The sequence below is a fragment of the Myxine glutinosa genome, chromosome 13 (genome assembly GCF_964187855.1).
Source record: "Myxine glutinosa chromosome 13, kmMyxGlut1.1, whole genome shotgun sequence".
In the NCBI taxonomy this organism is placed as follows: Eukaryota; Metazoa; Chordata; class Myxini; order Myxiniformes; family Myxinidae; genus Myxine; species Myxine glutinosa.
In genome coordinates, this window is record NC_136273.1 from 89904264 (window position 1) to 89928946 (window position 24683).

General features: G+C 46.2%; 1 protein-coding gene across 1 annotated transcript in view; it reads left to right on the top strand.

The window, feature by feature from the left end:
• PIWIL1 (piwi like RNA-mediated gene silencing 1) overlaps window positions 1-24683 on the top strand; it is a gene marked incomplete at its 5' end in the record, with an annotated part of 210131 nt that overhangs the window by 23923 nt on the left and 161525 nt on the right. The window lies entirely within an intron of this gene.

Genomic DNA, 24683 nt, shown 5'->3' on the forward strand with positions numbered 1-24683 from the left:
TAAGTAACATTGACTATTTTTCTCCATTTATTTTCTCAAACTCTAGGCAACCTATGTTTTTATTTATTTATTATTGGAGTGGGACTGCCGATCTTTTGACTTGATTCATACTCATTTGATGCATAAAACACTTGACGAACCCTGAAGATTCCTGCTCTGCTGAATTACCATCCAAATTGTTGCAACTGATGGAACATCACATGTTACCCCATCTGAGACGTCCCAAATTACATTGGAGAATTCTTTGAATTCAACATAACTGATCAACAATGACAAGGCCAATGCCTTAGTACAGGGGTTCTTAACCTTTTTCCCTGTCAAGACCCGCAACGGATTGCCCACGATGTCCCCATACCTTCTTCGCCAGACTGAGGACTGGGGGCATGTCCCCCTATAATTTTTTTGATTACTAGGTGTTCTATGGTGCATTCTGGGGGGTGTTTTTACTTTAATTGCCTATTCTTTTGGATGAAAATTGGTAACTTATTACCCAGAAAATGGGCCAAGTTCGGGGATCCGCGCCTGATTACCAGTCGCATTCGGTTCCAGTGTGACTTCAAAATATCTCAATAGCTTAGCTTAGTTATATATTTATTATATATTTAAAGTGGATATTTCATTGAATTTATTATAATTTATTATGAGTCCCATACCCCCTTATTTTGGTCCCCATACCCCCCAATGGGTATGGATACCCCAGGTTAAGAACCTCAGCCTTAGTAGATAAGCTGATGTACTTTCTCGTGTTTGTATGTATATGTATATATATATATATATATATATATATATATATATATATATATATATATGGACATATATATATATATATATATATTGTTACGGTCCGCGGATAAGATGTTGTTTGCCGAGCGGAGGCGCCGCGGCCGAACAGTTTTTCCCGACTCACCCGATCCCCTGAACGTTGGCCAGATCGCGCCACAGCTATTCAATGAGGGAAAAGACAAAGACGACATGAATGTGAAGAAGAGGAAGACGAAGGCAAAAAGGTTTGAAATACGATTACTATTTATTACTATTTACAGGCTCAAAGAAACCAAGGAGAAGAAAAGATAAGAAAATAATATAGACAGAGGGACGGACCAGAAGGACACAGTGAAAATCGCTAGCTTATCTATGCAGTCTTAATTAATTACCCAGGGACAAAACAAACAGAACAAACTCACGTACACCAAAAGGATGGAAAGGCAGGACTGGCGGGAGGTGGATGGCTGGAGGGAGAGGAAGGTCCGGGGCTGGCTGGAGCTTGATCCCGCACGGGACGTCGGGCTGGACCTCGATGGCCGCCGATGCCACCGATCCTGTCGTGTGCGCGGGGTAACGGGTCGGAGCTGCTTAGTGGAGCCAAGCCAACGCTGCTGGTGGGGGGTCTGGCGTGACGGGTTCTCTCTCTCTCTCACTAACTCCAGGACTCTTTCTCTCTTGCTTAGTCCAACTCTTCCTCTCTTGCTTGGTCCAATCACCCCTCATCACCGACAACTCAACGCAACCACTGACCACCACTGACGACCAACCCCCGCTCTGACCAAAACCACACAACTCCGCTCTCTCCAACTTCTTGCGCGCGCGCCTTTATAGCGCCCCCGGCGATTAAGCCGCCGGCCTTCAGGACACGCCCATCGGTGTGCTCACCTCGGCCCTGGTTGGTCGCGCGACCCTCTGGCTCCGCCCTTGATGACGACGGGCGGGCAGGCCTTTCTTCCCCGACCCGAGCACATGTTCAATGGTGGTTTTGGAGCGAAAACAACCCACAGCTGTAACAAACTGGCAAACTGCCCAGTGCAGTTGGCAATGGAGACTTGGAGGGGATGTAGCTGGAAATTGAGGCTTGGCAATGGAAGTTTTGGGAGTGGGAATGGGGAATGAAAGGATTTCTATCTATTTCACTTGGTGCAATGGAGTGTCATTGTAATGGAAGACAAGGCCTTACCCTGATACACATAATAAGGAAATAAACTACTGAACAAGGGTATTATAGTGTCCTTCAATGTATGCTTTATGGAATTAACTACCGGAACGCCCTTTGACCTTTATACACACTGGAGCAAGGAGGGCTCAGACTAAACAATAATTCATAACAATTTACAATACAATACAACACAATAAAAAAAACACAATCCTCATTTCCGCAACACTGCACCCTCCTCCTCTTAGGCACGTCCCGGGCCTATCACTTTAATTTAGTGTGACACGTAGGTATAGTTCCCTCTACTTTTAACCTGACCCTGAGTGCGACAGTTTTAAAACATAAATAGATATGTCCCGCTGCTCCATTGCACCCTGCCGAACAGACTCACGCCCACAGCTAACCGAATTGCGGAATGGTCTTCAAACTATACATTGACGGTGGGGAGCATTATTTACAATTGACGCTACTTTTATTTACAAAACGCAACCCAGGACCTGTGATTGTTCTTTCTGGGGGGGAGACAGTCTGCTCTGCATCAATGCACCATGAAAGCACCCAAAACGCACCAACACACCCTCAAGCACCAATCGGTGCACAGTCATCATTGTTCATCAATAAAAATAAATCAACAACCCCTAACCCTGCAGGTGTTCTCTTGCTCTTCGGCTCCCTCTGCTGGCTATTACTATGTTCCTGATGTTGTCGTCTTCCTTTGCTGGCGGCCTATTTGTAATAAAACTTGCACCCAACGTGTCCATTTGTATTTATTTATGGCCCACAGGGGCCGACTATGTATGGTTCACCTGTGGGGCATCGGTGCCCTGTGGCCAAGGTCCGCCAGCAAGATTTCGGGCCTTCATGGCCGGTTCCAGCAGAGGGGCCATGCCCCAACCCATGGGGTCCATCAGTGGTGCTCGGCCACAGACATGTGGTCCATAATGTGGTGCATCGATGCAGACAGCTGGTTCTGGGAGTTCCGGGCGCATAATGGCGGACTCACGCATGCTCCCCGTGGCGCTCAGGTCCTCATGTGGGAGACAAAGGGGGGGAGACAGATGAGCGAGAGGGGTAAGGTCACAAGGGTACACATCAATAAGGCAATGCAAGGTGAAGTGCGTACGGAGAGCGAAGTGAGAAAAACTCGTCCCTACCGTACGTCACCCCCCCTGTCACCTACACTACCCTTGCCCTTACCCCATATTTACAAAAAATCTACACATTTACAAATTCGTCACTACTGTCACGTCTTCCCCATATTTCCCCTACACCAAATTCGTCTTCACAATCCCTCTATCCAAAATTTGCCATCACCCAATTCATCATCAATCCTCATAAGGAGGGAGAGATGGAACATCAAGCACAATGTCACACCCACGTCATGATGCGTCTCTCATTCCAAACATCTGCACAATAAAATAATTAAACCAACCTGGCATGGTGTGGAGGTACCTGTCACCTCAGGTGGGTGGATGTAGATGGTGCGAGGCGATCTCAATCCTAACTATCCTCTGAATGACATTAACACACTTTACTCTACCCGGGGTCTTCCCTGCCAATCCATTGGCCAACTTACACTATGGGTTCTAAAAACCAATTCCCATTGACCAAACTGTGGTGCTTCTCAATTTGGGGTCTCACTCCCCCGATTCATCTCCCAGTGCCCTTGCACAATTTCTGGGCTGGGTCGTGTAGCTCTCCCAGCAGGTCTACCCACCTGCACACCTCCACCACTGTAGTTGCCCCCCGAGCTTACCTAGCTTCTCACCCTAACCTAACTAACTGGGGAAGGCCCCTCCTGGCTCTGTCACCCCTTGGTGCCCTCTGGCACTGGGCTACCCGGGTCCGTCCTCCGGATCCTCGGGCCCCATCCACAACAACTCTAACGGCTCCCAGAGCCCACCTGCGGCCTCACCTGGCTGACATCCTCACAGTGGTGGAGTGCCCAAACCAACTACACACACTAACAGGCTACACGCCCAGCCATTTCCACAACACTAATGCACCCATCCAAATACCATTCTCTCACCCGCACCACAGATGCCAATATCCAACCACAATTTACCTGTACCCTCTACCTAACACTTACACTACCCTCCCCGGGTATCCGTGATGGGGGTCCACTCTTCCCCCATTCACACCTTCGCACCATCCACTCCACTCCACAATTTCCATCATACTCACTCCACGACCATCCATTCCAATACTCCAGATATTCCACACTACCATTTATTCCATACACCTGTTCTCCATTCACCGGTTGTTGCACACCTGTGCACTCACACCTGTTCCTTACACACTTTTCAATCCTCAAGCACACGGCATCATCTCATCTAACTACTCCCCTCTGAAACTTGCGCTTCCCAGTCGCCCCTTTAAACTATTGCGCTCCCACGTCATTATTATCCACTCTAAACTACCTGCGTCCCCACTACAGGTATCAGTCACTAACTAACCTTAACGTTACCTAATGTCATCTTCTAGGTCCCTACACATTATATCCTAACCCACCCGGGCTAGTTTTCACTGCCATAAACCCCATAAATCTAGTGCTCCTTTGCCCCCCCGCTGTGAAGGATGGTGGATTGGCCCTCCCATCACATGGGGCATCCCTTACTATAAATTTTGCTCGTCCAATTTCCATCCAATCAAAAACTTGCCAATTACTGCCAATTCTATTCACTTTTCTAAATTTTTGATCAAAACCACTGTCAGTATCATCATCATCATCACTGTCCGCTATATCCTAGCCTCGGTGCGTCATGACATCATTAAACTCGGCTTCGCAAAGCCGAGCAATGAATTCGGGTGGTTTGGTCGCCTGCAGGTTGAATCCGTCCGGCTTTCGGTTCAAGGGAGGTGGTTTGGTCGGGCCGAGATTCCACGCACCATCTCGGCGCGGTCCCGGGCCCGATGGCTCAATCTCCCCCGGTCGGAACCCCGTCCCCACGAGGGGGCACCGTTTCCGCTTCCTCCCACTCGCCCTTGAACCGGATCGGTCGCCTCGCCCGCCAAGGCCCAGACTCGACCGTGCGGGGCGGGGCCAAGCCCGAATCGGCAACGACGCTTCGAAGAGAAACGACGCAGCTTCGATCCGCGCCGGGCCTCGCATCCAACAAAGCACACCGCGCCCCGAGTGCTCGCATCGGCTATCCGTCGCCCTAACCGCTAACCCGGTTACCGTCGATGCTTCACCTGCATGCTCACACGCATACGCTACCCCTTTCACACTCCCAAAACCCGGCGTTCCAACGCCGTCCGTACATTCCACCAACGCTCTCCCTGTTACACATCACACCTCTCGCGCACACCTCGGTCCACACCTCTCCTCCGTTACGTCCTCCGTAACACTCACCATGGGCGTGCACTCTGGCATCCACCCACTAACGCGCTCACATGGGCTCTCCCACACTCGCGCTACTACCAATTCAGGTGTGTTTTCTCGCACACCCTCGCCGTTCATCCCATGCGTGCATCCTCGCACCCGCTCCACCACCAACTCACTCCTCGTGTCACACTCCGTACACCCCGACGTGCATTCTCGCTCGCACTCGGTATCACACTCGCGCTTCGTAACACGCTCACCCCTTGACGCACACTTCGTATTGCTCTCACTCCTTGTGTCACACTCCGTACACCCCGACGTGCATTCTCGCTCGCACTCGGTTTCACTCCCACACTTTATAACACACCCACTCGCCGACGCACACTTTTTCCTCACGCGTGCCATTTCCACTCACACGGGACCCTTTACCAACGCCCGGGTGCCATATCGATCCCAATCGCGCGCGCTAAACATCCTTTTACAAAATCTACCCGCACTATATACAGCACGACTCACCTGGGGGATTCCCTTCTCCACGCGCACCTGCAAACTCTTTATTTGGGTAGTGAGCACATCCTCATGATTTGACCAGGGACTTTGTACATATTCCATCTTTTCCTCCCGCCGCGAGTGGTTTTCTAAGTCCCCGGTCTCTTCAATTTCAATGCCCACTTCCACTTTTTCTTTACTCACCTCGACGACCGTTGGCTTTAATAAAATTCCCTCTACCTCATCGGTCGCCGGCTGCTCCAAACCCCGTGTCGCGATTTCTACCCCGGTCCAGTTACCCGCGCTTTTCTCCGCTTCGTTCAACCAGTGCTTCTCGACCCGCGTTACCTCCTCGTGCACCCCTGGGACCCTTTCGCCCAACTCGCGGTCTCTGTCCCTCTGCTCCCTTTCCTCCCTATCGGCCCTCATTCCGTTCGTTATTGCTTCAATTTTATTACTCAATCGCTCACTGTTAGCATCCATCCGGTTCCCCATTTCTCCCATTTTGCCCCCCAATTCATCCCTCATTCGCTCACTATCAGCCCTCATTCTGTTTTCCATTCGTTCCATACTGTAGTTTTCTTTCTGCATTTCCACCATGAATTGGGCCATGAAGGCTTGCATTTGGGCCGCGCTCATTGGTTCCGCGGCCATGGCCCCCTCAACCACGTGCGCGAGAGCGCCATTTTGTGCGCCTGATACCCCTCAACCACATCCTCCATATACATTTCCCCGAGGTCCTGGGTCGATTCTACCCCGTCTATCTGTATCTATCCCGTCGCCTTGACCAGCCATGGCGCGATTTCAAAATTTGGGTTTTTGTAAAACAAAAGCAAATTTCGGCTACTCCAAATTTTTACCAAATTTTTTTTTCTAGCTGTTTTAAAAATTTGGTTCGGGCCTCGTATCTCACCCCCAGACACCAATTGTTACGCCAATTGTACAATTGTGTCCAAAATTTGGGCTAAATGAATTTAGTCCCAGGTCCGAATCCCACTCCTGACACCAATTGTTACGGTCCGCGGTTAAGGATGTTGTTTGCCGAGCGAAGGCACTGCACCGCGACCTAACAGTTTTTTTCCGACTCACCCGATTCACCCAAACGTTGGCCGTATCGCGCCACAGATATTCAATGGGGAAAAGACTAAGACGACGAATGCAAAGAGGAAGAAGAAGAAGACGTACAGAAGAGTAACGGTGTTTATTATTATTTACACACGCATAAGCAAAAAGAGCAGTCACGGGTATTTACAGCGGACATGAAAAAGCAGGTAACACAGTGCAAATTACTAGCTTATACTGACTTCGTTTACTACCCAGGACAGCACGAACAGAACAAACTCACGTACGCAAATGGATGGAAGGGTAGGAATCGTTTGGAGGGATGAGCAGGTGGGATCACAGGGCACAGCGAGCAGGTCCACTCCGGGCGGGAAGCGAGGAGCCGGCAGCTCCTTGTATTCGGCTTTACAGCGCACGCCGGCAGCCCCTTGTATTCGGCTTTACAGCGCACGCCGGCAGGGTCACTCGCTGCCCCGTCAGGGCTTCACGCGGCTGGTTGAAACGGGGCTGGTTGAAGCGGCTCTTTGTCAAAGGCTTTTCGTATCTCTCACGCAACTCCGGTGCAACTCTGAACTCTCTCCCGGTGGACTGCCAACCCTCTCACGCACCTGGACTCATCTGCCGTATCTCTGGTGTAGCTTGTTCCAGCGATCGTCGCACCCTTCTCTCCAAACCTTCAGCGCGGGTCTGTCACGCCCCCTTCGGTTTCGGTACCGCCCTCCTCCCCCGTGCTCTGTTTCGTGACCTTGTATGGTAATCCCACGGGCTTGTCTCCTTATTTGGGCATGGCGCCGACGGCACGCCCCTCGTGGCGAGCCACGGGCTTGTTTCCTTATTTGGGCATGGGGCTGAACAGCCCCGCCCTTCGTGGCGCGCCCTGGGCTTGCCTTTCCCGGGCGACCCCGCCCCTCCTGTTCAAACAGAGCACGGAGCACATATTCACTATAGCAGCGAAATGAGAGGGCGTGCACCCCACGCTTGTGAACTGCTTTACCCGCAGATGGAGAGTTTGGCTGGGAAATGGAAGTATTGAAGAGGAGCTATTCTTAATTGATTCGGTGCAATGGAGTATTATTCTAATGGAAGACAAGGCCTTACCCTAAAACACATAATAAGATATAAGCTACTGAACAAGGGTTTTATCGTGTCCTTCAATATGGTGTTTCATGGAATTAACTACCGGGACGCCCTTTTTACCTTTACACAACTCTGGAGGCAGGAGGGGCCATATTCAACCATGTTCATCACCATTTCCAATATAATACAACACAATCAAAAAAATGCAATCCTCATATCCACAACAATATATATATATATATATATATATATATATATATATATATATATATATATATATATATATATATATATATATATATATATATATATATATATATATATATTGTTGTGGATATGAGAATGTTTTTAAAATTTTTATTGTTGTGTAATGAATTGTGGTAAAATGTTCACCCTCCTTCCTGCAATTGTTGTTGTATAAAGATCAAAGGGCGTTCCCGTAGTTAGTCCATAAAACATACATGCAGGACACCATATATCTTTGTTGACAGCTATTTCCTTATTATGTGTATTAGGGTAAGGCCTTGTCTTCCATTAACGTAATACTCCATTGCACTGAATTACATAAGATAGATCCCCTTTCAATTCCCTCAAAGCCTCCATTACCAACTGCATTCCCCTTTTTGCATCCTTTGCCAATTTAATTGGGCGTTTTGCTGCAATTGCCACCATTGAATATGTGCTCGGGTCGGGGAAGAAAGGCGTGTCTCCACCTCGTCATAGGGGGAGGAGTGAACCAGCCCTGGCCGACCAACCCAGAACGAGGGGTTTGGCTGGGGAGGGCGGAGAGAGAACGCTTGGGGGAGGTTCGAAGAGGATGAAGGGTGGGGCTGATATAACCCGCAGAAGACGCCCCCACCTCAGACGAGTCCTGGCAAAGCACGCGACGTCCCCACAGCGGCACGAGCAGACGATAGAGACGGCAGACGAGTCGGGACGAGCCCTCGGAGAAAGAAGGGAGACGCGTCTTCAGGTGAGCCAGAGAAGCAGATTTGGCTCCACCAGCAGTTTTGGCTCCACCAGCAGTTTTGGCTCCACCAGCAGTTTTGGCTCCACCAGCAGCTTTGGCTCCACAAGCAGTGTTGACTCCACCAGGCAGCTTCGACCCGTTACCCCGCGGGAACCAGATTGCGGTGGCATCGGTGGCCGTCGATGTCCAGCCCGACGTCCCGTGCGGGATCAAGCCCGAACCATCTGCCCCAGCTGAACCTTCCCATTCCTCCTTCCAGCATTCATTCCAACGATTCCATCCTTCTTGTGTACGTGAGTTTGTTTTGTTTGTTCTGTCCCTGGGTTAATTAAGACTGCTATAGGTAAGCTAGGAATTTGCACTGTGTCCTTCTGGTCCGTCCCTCTTTCTATTTTATTTTATTATCTTTCCTCCTCCTTGGTTTCTTTGATTGTGTAAATAGTAATAAATTATATTCGTATTTCCACCCTTTTGCTTTGGTGTTCTTCTTCTTCACATCCTTCGCTTTTGTCTTTCCCCTATTGAATATCTGGCGCGATTTTGGCCAACGTCCAGGAATCGAGTTAGTCGGGGTAACTGTTCGGGCGCGGCGGCCATCCGCTCAGCCAATCAACATCCTAGCCGCGTCAGTAACAATATATATACATATATATATGCATTTTCCCTGCAAGAGCGGGGGTTATATGTAGATATATAATTATATATATATATATGTATATATATGTATATATATGTATATATATGTATATATATATATATATGTATATATATGTATATATATATATATATATATATATATATGTATATATATATATATGTATATATATATATATATATATGTATATATATATATATATATATATATATATATATATATGTATATATATGTATATATATATATATATATGTATATATATATGTATATATATATATATATATATATATATATATATATATATATATATATATATATATATATATATATATATATGTATATATACTGAAACGCAAAAGAAACTTACCGCCTTTGAAACCTTTAAATATCAACAATAACACTGCGTGTAGTAAATGTGTGAACTTATTTGTGGACAATAGTGTCCTCACTGTCAGACAAAACGGTCATGGATGGTCACTTGAACCTTCAATGGTCACTTCATAGCACAGCTGTTGAACAGCTGTTTTGACTCAGTGATTAGCCAAGGGGTATGTGATGATTTTAATGAGCTGCACGTGATGTCTTGATATTTGCTTTAAAAAGGCCAGTGCAAAATGTGCATTTCAATCAACATGCCACGATTGTCAAGGGATCAACGGCAGCGTGCCCTGGGCATGCTGCAAGGCGGACTGAGCTACCGTGAGGTGGCACGTCGCCTTGGCTGTTCACACCAGACGATATCGGCCCTGGTGGACAGAGACACCCTCCACAACTCTGCAGATGACAGACCTCGATCAGGGAGGCCAAGAGTCACCACTGCAAGGCAGGACAGGCAGATGGTCCGAAGTCACCTGCGGGATCGATTCCGTCCAGCTCCAGCATCCCGCACTGCGGCAGAAACTCCGGGGCGTGCAAACCCACGGATCTCCAATGATACTGCACGAAGACGACTGCATGACTATGGTCTGACTGCCAGAAGACCATACAGAGGCCCCGTGATGACGGCTGCCCATCGCCGCAACCGACAGAGATGGTGCCAGCAGCATCAGCGGTGGACCCTGGCGCAGTGGAACGAGGTCGCTTTCAGCGATGAGTGAAAGGTACTGTGTGGACAGTCCTGATGGGCGTGAGCGTGTCCTGGAGAAGAACTGGCGAGCGATATGCCGATTGTTGCGTGCGTCAAGCCAACAGGTGGTGTGGGCCGCCATATCAGGCCGGTACAGGACGCCACTGGTGGTTGTGGATGGGAATCTTAACGCCCAGCAGTATGTGGATAACATCCTGCGACCTCATCTGCTGCCATTCCTGCTAGACCACCCAGAACTGAGAACCTTTCAGCATGACAACGCTCGTCCCCATGCTGCTCGCTTTACCACTGCATTTCTCCAAGGCGAGAACATCAACACCATGCAGTGGCCTGCGCTCTCCCCTGACCTGAATCCCATAGAGCACCTCTGGGATGAGCTTGGTAGATGCGTAGTTGGCAGGGCCAGGACACAGGCAGAGCTGCTTCAGACATTGAGGACTGAGTGGGACAGAATCCAGCAGCAATCCATCCAAAGACTGGTAGGCAGTATACGCCGACGATGCACTGCCTGTATCCAAAACAATGGTGGCCACACACGATATTGAAAGGGGACTGACATTGCACCCTGTGCTGTTCTATACTGTAGAACAAACTGATGAGATGGTGTATCTTGGTCAAAAAGTTGACATCAATAAAATGCCAATGTTTCAATTAGCAATTGTTGGTTTGTTTTATTTTGAACTGTTACAATTTTATTACATTTCAAACAAGTGGCAAGTTTCTTCGGACCATCTGCCTGTCCTGCCTTGCAGTGGTGACTCTTGGCCTCCCTGATCGAGGTCTGTCATCTGCAGAGTTGTGGAGGGTGTCTCTGTCCACCAGGGCCGATATCGTCTGGTGTGAACAGCCAAGGCGACGTGCCACCTCACGGTAGCTCAGTCCGCCTTGCAGCATGCCCAGGGCACGCTGCCGTTGATCCCTTGACAATCGTGGCATGTTGATTGAAATGCCCATTTTGCACTGGCCTTTTTAAAGCCAAAAACAAGACATCACGTGCAGCTCATTAAAATCATCCCGTACCCCTTGGCTAATCACTGACAGTCAAAACAGCTGTTCAACAGCTGTGCTATGAAGTGACCATTGAAGGTTCAAGTGACCATCCGTGACCGTTTTGTCTGACAGTGAGTACACTATTGTCCACAAATAAGTTCACACATTTACTACACGCAGTGTTATTGTTGATATTTAAAGGTTTCAAAGGTGGTAAGTTTCTTTTGCGTTTCAGTATATATATGGATATATATGTATATATATATGTATGTGTATATATATATATGTATGTGTATATATATATATATATATATATATATATATATATATATATGTATATGTATATGTGTATATGTATATGTGTATATGTATATGTATATGTGTATATGTATATGTATATATATATATGTATATATATATATGTATATGTATATATATATGTATATGTATATATATATATATATATATATGTATATATATGTATTGATACGGTTTTGAGATTGTACGTATGACATCATTAAAGGTTAAAGGTTTGCCCCCCATTGTTAGTCCACAAGCAACACGTAGGCCCACTTAGAGTATTAGTTATGTCATAGTATGTGTAATCCTCCAGTTTCCAGTACAAAATCCTCCTCTTGACCTACAAAGCCCTCCATAACCTGGCCCCATCCTACCTGGCTGATCTCCTCTCCAGACACACTCCCACCCGCAATCTCCGCTCTGCTGGTACCAACCTCCTGACCCCCCCCCCCCCCATCCGGACCAAATTCAGATCCTGGGGGGACAGGGCCTTCTCCATCGCTGCTCCCACCCTCTGGAACTCACTACCTCACACCATCAGAGACTCCTCCTCACTCACCACATTCAAAACATCACTCAAGACCCACCTGTTCAGCACTGCATTCAACATTCAACCCACAGCATTTAACCCCTGACTATCACCTCTCCTTCTCCCTCCTTTTGCTTTAAATATTTCCCTATTGATTCTTGTCTTTTTGCAATTGTTGTTTTCATGTTTTGTTATGCATTATGTTTTGCACTCTGTCAAAGCGCCTTTGGGCTTCATGAAAACCGCTATACAAAATAAATGAATTATTATTATTTTTAAAGGTTTGCCCCCCATAGTTAGTCCACAAGCAACACGTAGGCCCACTTAGAGTATTAGTTATGTCATAGTATGTGTAAGAGTAGGCCATTTCCCTAGTAATATATGCGTTGTGTAAAGAAATGAGCTTAGGTCCTTTTCATTTTGCGGCCACCCTCCAATTTCACCAATGGGCAAACTCGATCCCGCGCCCCCATTTTGGCTGATCCCTCCGTGTGTTTCGCTGCCTTTTGTTTGCTCGAAACTAGCCCAGTAACACGAGGTAGGCCTAAGAAGAGTGAGGAGCGCGAGGGTCGAGGTGTGGCCACGTCAAGCAGCGCGTCAGAAGGCGATGACGGTAAGGAGCAACAGCCAACCAGGGCTCAGAGGGCATGGCGTGATAGGGCGTGGCAAGACGCGTCTAGTAAGTTCCAGAGGGTTCGCTGGGCAGGGCTATATAAGTCGCTGCACAAAGCCCTTGAGAGGCCTGGCTGGAAAAGGACTTGTTGGAGAGCACTGGTGAGGATTGGTTGTTGGAGAACTCACGAGGATGCGCGTGCACACGACAGTATCGAGGACTTGGAAGCTCATTGTTTGCGTTTATTGAACTATTACGTACGCAGCCGCAAGTGTAACCGCCAAAGCCAGCCCTACCGTTTGCCCGGTAATAATCCCGTGGCGCGCCAACGACACGCGGAGCTCCGGGCCGCTGTATTCATCTTCTTCGCGGTGTGAGTTGGGGACCGGAGGGAGAGCTGCCCGGACGCCATCCCTGGGCCATCAACCTGTTCGTCTGCAACCCTGTGTGAGTGTGAACGGGCCCGTTTGTCCAGGGGATAAGTATAAGACTGTTTAAGGCTGCACTGTCTTCTTCTGCTGATCATTGTACATTGTGTAAATAAATCTTGTTATTCCTTTTCTTCCAAATTCGACCGTTTCTGTGATTTCCATCATTGGGTAAGCGTGGCAGGATTAAGAACCGCTTGGATCGGGTCCAGTAATTGCTAACGGCTCGGGTCACGGGTTCGCTCCCGCTCGGCGTATCGACCAACACCTGTGATTCGGGCGGGGCTTATTTCCTCGTTTCTGGGCAGCGCGAGTAATTAGGTGTTAGTGATTAGTCCTACGACCCTACTTCGCACTGTCCGGGAGGGACACCATAGGTCCCGGGTCCCGTCGGCTAGTCAAAGACAAGGGGACGAACCCTCCCTTGGTAAGGGGAAAAGGCCGGCACTGAGATCCACAACAATATATATTTATATTACGGTTTTCGCGCGACCCTCCTGCCCTTACCAAGGGGAGATTAAGAGCCTTGTTATTTTTGGGTCGTCTCAACCGAGAGATTTGAATCGCCCCTCCCGGGCAGACGCAGGGAAGTGTTCCGGGACAATTCTCACACGTACCTACGCCGCCGCGGAAGCGGGGATCAAGCCTCGCACGAACCACGCTTAATTTGAGTACGTCCGAGCGGATGGCGGACCACGTGGTCCGTGCAGTTATCTGGTATTGGAACCCGATTCGAGCGGTTTTATTCGTACCACGCTTAGTCAATAGATGGAAGGGACGAGACGATCAAATGGAAGGAAGAACACAGGTTTAATAATTATTATACAAGGTGAAGAGACACATAGCAGAACTTAAACAGTCTTAGCTAATTCCCAGACTCGGGCCCGTTCACACTCACAGGGGAAATTAAGAAAGGAAATGTTCATGCGCTGAACATTGGGGAGGGGGAAGGGGGAAAGGGGAGGGGGGGGGGAAAGGGAGGGGGAGGGGAGAAGGAGTAGGGTGGAGGGGGAGGACGGAGGGGGAAGGGAGGGGGAGGGGGAAGCGGGAGGGCCAGTCAACAATGACGTTGCAGTTCTCATGGTCGGAGAGCAGCACAACAATCGCGACATCGTCCTGTATCTTCGAAAGAGCACGAAGCGGATTTTGGAGACTCACCGATCCTGTGACCCACATCCTCCAGTACCGGCGTTGCCGGGCGGGGGAAGGGAGACCCGCACATTCCCAACCCGTACATTCGCCCTCTCGACTCAAGCTCATATTTGATTCGTATTCGAATTCGTAAACACGAAATATGAATAAAAATTTAATTCATATTGCATAAAGGTGAAAAAACGCAATGGCTTTTCGCCCTGAATTACGTGCAAACGTGTGACGTGTGACGGGATGGAACATCACGTGATCGCTCTGAGCGAATCAGCGAGCTGCTCGCACTGGCTGAGATGAGTGGGTACTTCGCTGAAATGCGCTGAGGTAAATATGAATAAAAAATGTGGATCTCGTCAAATATTGTTTCGGCCATGTTCATCCCATGCTCAATGGCCATGTCTATGCCAAATATCAAGCACGTGAGCCTCTCCGTTTCGGAGTCTATCGGTAACATTACACACACACACACACACACACACACACACACACACACACACACACACACACACACACACACACACACACACACACTGTTTATATATATATATATATATATATATATATATATATATGTATATACACAGTGGAACCTTGACTTACGAGTTTAATTCGTTCCGTGACCGAGCTCGTAACTCAAATTGCTCGTATCTCAAATCAAATTTCCCCATTGAAATGCATTTGAAATGCTATTAATACGTTCCAGCCCGCCAAAAACCACACCAATTTTTTTTTAAATATACAGTATATATAAAAATATCTCGCGCTTTATATTTCACCTGTATGCAGCATACAAGTTGGCAGGATGGCCTGGACTGGAGGTACGCACACTTGACTCTAAAGTCTAAACTGTCCAGCCTGGGTTTGAATCCCGACCCAGCTATAACCTGTCATGTCGGTGTTTCACAGGCAGGGTGATTCATCAATGTGTGTACCGCTAAACTGGGCGCCCCGTTTGCGTCCCATTAGTTGTTGGATGTTAAGGATCTCACCGTGTTTTCCACAAAGAGAAGGCGAGCTATCGCCGGCATTCTGAACAAGTTGTGGCCTGGCATGCTCTTCTCCTCTGCCGTTATATACGTCCTCCTCGACACCTCGCTCATGTTTTTCGACGATTGCGTGTTTTATATCCAAGCACATCATCCTCTTCTTCTTCTCAGCACTGCACTTGCCACTCACTTTCTTAGGCCCCATGGTTAAAACTAAGAAATTTTCCGAAATAACCAAAATGCGAAAAAAAAAATGCAGCGCTGTACGACAGAGATACGTACTGTACGTGCACGGCAAGATAACCACGTGACCGGGTGGCGAAAGCTCGTAACTCGGATTTCGGCTCACATCTCAAAGCAATAAACCGCCCGAGCGACGGCTCGTATCTCGAAAAACTCGTAAGTTGGGGCACTCGTAAGTCAAGGTTCCACTGTATATATACACAAAGAATTAAGTTAAGCACCCCCCCCCCGTTTTTTTACAACCTCGCACATTACAAGTTTGTTGTCGTCAAAACAGTGTAATATACCCATGATATTGCTATATTTTCTGGAGAAGTGATATTATGGTCACATAAAAACATAACAATCATGCCGTTTTCAATATTTTATTCTGAATAATTTAAGGTGAAATTTTTGGGAATTTTAGGCATATTTTCACCTCAATTTAAGTATGGAGCTATAGGTCCATCACGGACCATGTGGATGACGTTTATGTTTTCTAACGTACAGTCATTGTTCTGAGAAGACCTCTAGCGATCTTTGCGTCAATAACGTGTGTAGGACCCACGTGATCGGATCACTACTCAACCCAACTCAACCCTACGAGTGCACTCATCTGCATTTCATCAATGGATAATTGCTAATGTCATACCAATCATTATTTGATCTCACATACCGTAGAATATATGCCAATGTATACATATACACAAAGAATATATATTAGGGGGTGCTTACCTTAATTCGTTGTGTAGGGGTGCTTAACTTAATTCTTTGTGTATATATATACATATATATATATATATATATATATATATATATAAATATATATATATATAACTATATATATATATATATATATATATATATATATATATATATATATATATATATATATATATATATATATATATATATATATATATATATATATATATATATATATATATATATATATATATATATACATACATACATACATACATACATACATACATACATACATACATACATACATACATACATACATACATATATATATATATATATATATATACATACATACATACATACATACATACATGCACACACAACAGGCATTTTAAAGCCGTTAGCCATGACATTCTTCTCCATTTGGCCCTATTTTCTGCATCGTCTTCAGTTGTCTTACCCTTCCTCCCATCCATGGTACACTGAATCTTGTCATGAGGCAGTTGCCCTGAAACAACTTGCCTTTGCCTCTTGGAAGGCTAATCCAACTGAAGGCAATCTCAGTTCCTTCCACCAAGCTCGAAACAAGTGTGTGTCTACCCTCAGGAGTGCCAGGAAGCACTCTCTCTCCACACTCAAGAATGAACTCTCAAACCTGTCTCCTTCCTCCAAATCCTGGTGGCGTCTGGTCAAATCCGTTTCTGGTGTTTGTTCCCCCTCCATCCCCTCCCTTACCTCAAATGGCCAGACATATAGTCCTTGAGCCAGACCAAAAGTAATGCTCCGGCGGGGGGAGTAATTCTCATGATGATTTTCCATTAGACCAATGTCTCAAGTGTCAGAAAAGGTGTGATGGACATCTGAGAACGGTAGCTTAGTGCCCGGATGGACGCCATCTTTGAAACCACCCAGCTCGAAAATGCCCATTTGGTGGGGTACATTGTTGCACGTGTATCTGGACTTCTATACTAGCTATCGATGTGCGGTTGACGACTAAATATACGTCCGATGTGTACCGTCTAAATATAAAATAATATGAAGCATTTTGTTTTAGATTAATTATTATAAAAATCAATTATCGAAAAAAAATCATATATTTTTCAATATTTTATTATTAGACTTGTACTTTTTTTAGTGAAACAACACTGGTATGATTTTCCAAGTTATGCATTGTGCTACACCGTTTATCTGTCTATAAAAATAACTCAAAAACTAAAACATATCATCCACCACGAGTTTACAACAAATAAATGTAAAGAGGCATAAAATGACTTAGGCCGCCGCTGGCATTATCTATTCTGACGATAACGCAAGTTAGGAATGTCGTACGGAGAGGATTTTATTTAACACCATACGATATCTAATAAGCAGGCGGAAATTGTTACATAGGAAATATGCACTTTGGTGGCCATCTTGGATTTCAAAATGGCCGCCAATTATATTAATTATTCATTACTAGAGTTTGGAAAGACGTATGGAGCTGATTTTAACACCATACGATGTATATTCCTAATAAGCAAGCGGAGGTATCATTGAACATGTCATGTTTTAGTCAAATAACACCGGTATGATCTTCCAAATTATACATTTTGCTAAACCGTTTATCTGTCTATAAAGATTTTCAGGCAATTTGGCCTGCATTATAATAGAGAACAACATATGCTATACAATATACAGTGCACACAAAGTTAATCATCAGAGTCGCCATCAGAGTCATTGGCATCCTGAGCCACGATAGCATCATCCTGCACCATGTTGGAGCATCCCTGCAGCTTACACACAACAGTGCACTTCAACCCATTCAGTATGCAGGAGCAATCTGATGGTCGACACGTCCTTCTGCATGTGCATGAGATGAGATTCAAGACGACATCTGGAGCTGGTAGACCCGCCATCCATCGGATTGTGAGCGAACCGCCATCATCGAGTTCCCAACCATGTCCTGCTGATGGTGTTGGGACGTCTGGTAGGTTTTCAAGGCTGCGTCGCCAGATAGCCGCCTGATAGTTGGCCCTAAGCGTATGCTGCATCAAGGAGTCTTCACAAGGCGGCAATTGTCCAGATTCGATCTGGCCCTTCTTTGCACAGAACATGTGATAACGGAGCGAATTAACACCGACGATCTTCGTGTTCTTGGCGTATAGCTGACACTTGAAGGCCTGAATGCTATTGAAGACGTCTGTTGGTACATTCCACGAAGATCCCAGATCTGTGAATGCTTGAAGATACAGCTCATTCGCTTGCACAAGCTTCAAAGCCTTTATCTTTCCTTGGCTAGCCAGAGCACTCACAGTGTCACACCCGCTCCATGCATGAAGCCCTGGCAATGCACTGCAAACTCCAGACCCTAATACCGCAGCCAACTTTCCAACGTCGATCATTCTGACTCGAACCTTTGTTCCTCGTCTGATGAAGAGCTGACTATCGATGGTTCTGCTGAGATGAAGACTGATGATCAGAACGTCGGTGTCATCTGCCACTAAGATGATCGTCTTGTAGTGGGTAGCGGCGTGCTTTGCGTGGAGAAACATACGCGTGTCTGCTTCCTCGTGGCTACATTCGAGTGCTTGCACCAACTTCCACCTATCGCGGGTCAGTACCACACATTTTTCACCACAGGTGACATACAGTGTTCTGTTGCCTAGCTTTTCGCGATTTGTTTCATGTTTCCACGACTCCGCCAGAAACACAACCAGTTTCTCCTTTGTCTGGCTGCAAGCAAGGAGACGCCGCCAGTTCATGATTTTGTGTGCGGGTCTGATCTCGCTGAAACTGATGCCTTCATTTGAACCGCGGTTCACACGCTCAGCTGCTTTGATGGATTCTTCTGTGTATGTGTCAAAGACAACATCGATGCGCTCACTGCCTTGACCAGCGTGAAGCGCTGCAGCAAGGATGCGGTCAGATAGTTCTTCGAACGTGTCGTTCTCGCCATGCATCTTTTGTATGAGAGCCATCGCATCAATTATTGTTGCACTTCGCTTGTCAACGCTCTCGGCTGGTTCCACAAGACCTTCCATGTGTTTCGCAAGTGCAGCTTTGTTCGTTTTTTTCATTGACCCATCAACGTTTGCCAAAGACCATGGTAACGGCCCTAGTGGGTGACAAAGGACAAGTTGCATGTCGAGGTTCCTTGTCTTGGCGATGAGTATCATGGTGGCAAACAGTTGTCTGTCAGCTCTCAGGACGATCTCCTTGTTTGTGCCCTTCACAACTTTCTGCTTGATCTTACCAAAGGTCTTCAAGTTTAGCTTGTTCAATGTGTCATGAAAGCCTGTTCCCTCTTCAATACGTTTCTGGAAGCTTTGATACGCCGCTTCCCCCTTTTGCAGGGTGTTGAGTAGGTCATTAGAAACGTCCTCCCTCGCAGCCGCTCCGGTAGATATACTGAGAAGACATGACGGATCATCGGCGAATGGATTGGTCCAGTCATTTTCCAGTAGATCACAGATAGCTGTGACGCCAGACTCATCACGTTTGATGCGAGAAGTAGACAAGTCAGGGTGCTTGGCGTGAGATGTGTCGCTGCCATTCACAAGGATAGTTTCTCGTAGTTGCCTCAGTGCAGTAGCCCGATTTTCTGCAGTTAGATAGTATCGTGACACAGCCCCTTGTCGAAGACTAAAACCTCGTGTTCCTCCAGCTGTTTGCGTATCTTTGTTTACTGTTTCTTCTGTTGTCTGATCAACAGCGATTCTGGCAAATGGATTCCCTGGTCTAAGCTGTACGGAGAAGTAGCCTTGATTGAAATGCCTGTACAACTCGGGGCATGTTTCGTGGAGTTGCGTCATCTGTGCATAGTACACTGGTAGATATCTAGCATAGTTCACCTTGTTCATTGCGAAACACCAAGGGATCACTCTTCTGACACAAGCCAAGTGAAGCATCCAGTCGCCTTCTCTATCCGCACGAATCAACCCCAGCAGGGTCTCTACCATATCAATATACATCATCCAGAAGCGAGCCAGGTCTCCATGTTTGGTTCGCAGAAAATGTAGGTATTTCGCGAACATGTCAAAGCTCTGTACACATGAATCATCATCGAGAGCAGCAGCGAGAGTCTCGTGGCAAACATCCTCCTTGATGCTGCGAATTTTGAGGTCAGTGCTTCGAATCTGGGGTTCCTTGTCAGGATGATTGCTTTCTATCCACACCTGGAAGCCCTTCCAAATGATGCGCATTAGTGCCTCGTACATCAACTTGTGGAGTCGCACAGCACGGTTGTATTGCTTGCCTTCCAGAACCCTGTTGATGGAACCTTCAGCGATTATTCCTGACTCAACAGCTACATCCCGAAGGCCTGCATCTCCAAACATTTTCCCAATGCTCGACATGAAGTTACAGATGGTATGGAAGTTCCCCATCATGAGCACGATTCTTCCATATCGATCGACATCTTTCCATGCTATTTCGGTCGCCTTAGCAAATAGTGCCTGGTCTAGCACCACCGGTATACGCTCAAGCTGAAGTGATGACATGATGTTCAGAGCTTCTCTGAGGATTTCTTGCACTGTTGCCATATCTGTGGCAGGCGCGTTTATAGTCGGCAGGTAGCCAACTACATCTTCCGTCACCTGAACACGATCTCTAGTCATGATGTTGAAACCAGTCCACGAACTGATTGTCTGGTCGCATGGTTCCAGCATGCGAGTCATAATCCATACGTGATTTCGGCGCTGCGCAAGGGATGTTGCGCCTGCAAGAGTGTCAGAAAGATCTGCAGGCTTGATTGCAGGTGGGCCCTCTCGTTTCCCACCGCTGTATATTGGAACTAAATCGCTGGATGACGGGATAGATCGCTTCTTATCTGCTTTGGATACTGCCGATGGAGGTTGGGGCGGCAAACACGACTGCGACTTCGGTTGGACGATGATACCGTTGACGCGATGCGATGTTCCGCCACCACTCAGCGATTCCTCTAGCCTGTCGATGTTATCGAATGCTAATACAGTCGGGACCGAAGGGTGCACATGTGACGGAAGTGGTACTGTATCTTTCTCCACACTTGCTAATTTGTCTATGCATAGCGCTGTCTCGATTTCTTCCAGAACTGTGTACGAACATCCGTGCCCGAGTCGATTCAATATTCTGATGACCTCTGTATTACCGGTGAGCGTTTTCATGACCCACGGAAGTAGGACATGCTTCGATGTTCTGATGGTACCCCGGTGTACAGCATTGATGATATCTTGAGCCATCGACCATACCAGTGTGTCGGCACGCGCAGAGCTACCCCCACTCCCGCAAATCAAAGTATGCAGAAATACACGAAGAGAATCTGGTATCTTCACGTAATCTGAAGTGAGTTCTGCTGGCTGAGGCGGCCAACGTTCATTGTAATGAGCATCTTTGATCTGGTGTCGCAGTGAAGTAGCTGCACGCACAATGTTACTTTCACCGTCCGTTCGTTCAAATGCTTTCACTTCTGCTTTCAGGTTTACGCACTCTGCAGCAATCTCTCGCTTTGTCAGATTATCGGGCATCAAGTATACACGGTGTTTCACATTGAAGAAGATGAGCGATTCTCCAAACTCTCTTTGTAATGTGCGCTGCAGATTCTTCTTGATGGAGTCACGAACATCAACTGAAAATGTATCTGAAGACAGGATATCTGTTGCAACATCAACTATTGGAACAATCCTCGGGTTCAAGAACAAGTCAGTGCGAATGAAATTGAATATACATCGTATCATTTCTTTTTTCTCGATATTATCTTCAATGTCAGTTTCTACTTGAGGTTTTTGGGGCCGTGTGTAGTTTCTATAGCAGGAGAAGTGGTAGTGAGCCTCAGCTGCAACCATATCTCGTGTAGTCAATGCCAAAACTCTCTCATCATTGCGAGCTGTCGCAGCATCTCTTATTGTCTTATCTGCTCGAAGTTCAACAGCCAAGACAACTGTTTCACGGGTACGACTGCCTTTTATGAATTTTGAAGCACGCTGGCAAAAAATGCATTTATCATCGTAGACCGTTGAAGTTGATCCTGTCTCTTCCCGTGATGATCGCCGTCGCACCGCATCGCCAGTATCAACTGAAGAACTTCTAGCTGCATTGGTCAAAGTAGCTAGGTGGTTTTTGTGAGTGAAGTCTGATCTACAAGCCCGATGGTATAATATTGGAATATTAGGAAGTTCAACTGCGCCTTCTTGGACTAGCTTTAGAATTGGATAAAAGTTTCTAACTGCGGCTGCGTCACACAATGTCTTCCAAGAACTGTTGCCCGCTGCCTTGCTTAGTTCAGAGAGTGGCGACTTCTTGCTGCACAGGATGCACGTTGCGGACTCAGGTTCAATCTTCGCCCGTTTCGCCTCGACACCGGCCATCTCAGCTGAAAGAACAAAAAGACTGACGTTAGATTACTCCGATATCCGAAAAGCTCGCCAGCTTACATAGACATACTCATCCAAGTCAGTGAACATGTTAGATGGCGCCACAATACAACTCTATAATAGAGTTGTATGTGGCGCCATCTAACATGTTCACTTTTAGTTCTTAAGCCACCCACCCCCCCCCCCCCCACCCCCCAGAAATTAATCACACCGCAACAAATCTCAGACTGAGATATAGAATATAGAATATAGATATAGAATAGACTGACGTCACTTTCGGCACTGGGTTCTGTGGGTTGATTATCGGCGGGAAATTCCAACTGACATAGTTTCGGTTTGTGGAAAGTGCATGCCTTTTCATATATTTTTTGTGTACACTCGTGGTGGATGATATGTTTTAGTTTTTGAGTTATTTTTATAGACAGATAAACGGTGTAGCACAATGCATAATTTGGAAAATCATACCAGTGTTGTTTCACTAAAAAAAGTACAAGTCTAATAATAAAATATTGAAAAATATATGATTTTTTTTCGATAATTGATTTTTATAATAATTAATCTAAAACAAAATGCTTCATATTATTTTTTATTTAGACGGTACACATCGGACGTATATTTAGTCGTCAACCGCACATCGATAGCTAGTATAGAAGTCCAGATACACGTGCAACAATGTACCCCACCAAATGGGCATTTTCGAGCTGGGTGGTTTCAAAGATGGCGGCCATCCGGGCACTAAGCTACCGTTCTCAGATGTCCATCACACCTTTTCTGACACTTGAGACATTGGTCTAATGGAAAATCATAATGAGAATTACTCCCCCCCCCCCCCCCCCCCCCCCCCCGGAGCATTCACTTCAAAAAATGGCCGGTTGGCTCAAGGACTAATAGTCAGGTTCACTATGTCAACAAATATAATTTCGTTCAAAATTTTGGTAGATTAGCAAAACTATACATTTTTGGAATATTCAGAGCGAGGAATCCAAAAATTAATGTTTACATTTGTGTAGACACCTTTGCGAAAATGACTCAGGACAGTGATGAAGATAGTCAGGTTCACCATGTTAACAAATATAATTTCTTTCAAAATTTTGGGATTAGCAAACCTGTACATTTTTGGAATCTTCAGAGCACGGAGAATCTGAAAATCAATGTTGGCATTTGCACAGACACCTGCATGGCCGCCATTTTGGATTTTGAAAATGGCCGCCATAAAATACATATTTTGCGCGATCTCAGCTTCTAGTCAACCTAGAGACTTAATTAAATATGCTAATCCTATGTTTTCTGGGTCAAGGAATCCAATAAAGGCCTCAAAATAGTGCTCAGCATTATAGAAAAGCAACAAACGAAGGTAATTGAAAACCATTGTCTTTATATTTGTGATATAACTGTATTACATAATACATGATATTGCAAGTCCTTTGAAGTTATAGGTTGTTATAGGAAGTTATAGGTAGTATCAGATTGAACTATAAGTCCTATACACAGGATCTACGAGGTCTATACCGTTCAGGAATATGCTTTTACAGATCTTCATCACTGTCCTGAGTGTCATTTTCGCAAAGGTGTCTACGCAAATGTAAACATTAATTTTTGGATTCCTCATGCTCTGAATATTCCAAAAATGTATAGTTTTGCTAATCTACCAAAATTTTGAACGAAAAAACATAGTGAACCTGACTAACAGTTGACATCGCACGTGACAAAGCCGAATGCCTCACCTGTGTTTGCCTCAAAATCTTTAGTCCCAAACCCATCTCTCTGTTCCCACCTTTCCCAGTCGAACCCAACTGCTCCTGGACTCTGTGTCCTTCTCTCCTGACAGGTGGAGGAGTTT